The sequence below is a fragment of the Podarcis pityusensis genome (genome assembly GCF_964106645.2).
Source record: "Podarcis pityusensis genome assembly, chromosome: 12".
Classification (NCBI taxonomy): Eukaryota; Metazoa; Chordata; class Lepidosauria; order Squamata; family Lacertidae; genus Podarcis; species Podarcis pityusensis.
In genome coordinates, this window is record NC_138037.1 from 45,599,601 (window position 1) to 45,599,926 (window position 326).

A 326-nucleotide genomic window follows, 5' to 3' on the forward strand; every position below is an offset into this window, starting at 1 on the left:
AAACACACCCGTACAGATTTTCTCCTTCCAGTAGTCTCATAAAAAAAAAAGATTTCAAGTTACAAAACACAACGACTAACACCCAAAGAACAAGACACTTCCTGTTCACATGAGTGGTAGATAAAGAGCTAGCAAGAGTCTCTCATGCTCATTAGAAAACTTCAGAAGTTGCCATAATTTTTCCTGCATGTGTAGTTTCCAATGCATGACTGCATAGAGAGCCACTCTAAATGTAATCCTGTTTTTTACTTCTGACAAAAAGTCACAGTACATCAGCTTCTGGTGTCCTCAGGGCCAGAGAGCGTATAAAGTTGACATGGACATCA

At 39.3% G+C, this 326-nt stretch overlaps 1 protein-coding gene and 1 long non-coding RNA gene across 2 annotated transcripts in view; one reads left to right on the forward strand and one right to left on the reverse strand.

Moving 5' to 3' along the window:
• LOC308459584 overlaps positions 1 to 326 on the reverse strand; it is a 158,189-nt gene that overhangs the window by 128,998 nt on the left and 28,865 nt on the right. The gene's annotated exons all lie outside the window — the stretch shown is intronic.
• Positions 1 to 326, forward strand: part of ANO10 (anoctamin 10) — a 96,447-nt gene that overhangs the window by 92,803 nt on the left and 3,318 nt on the right. The window lies entirely within an intron of this gene.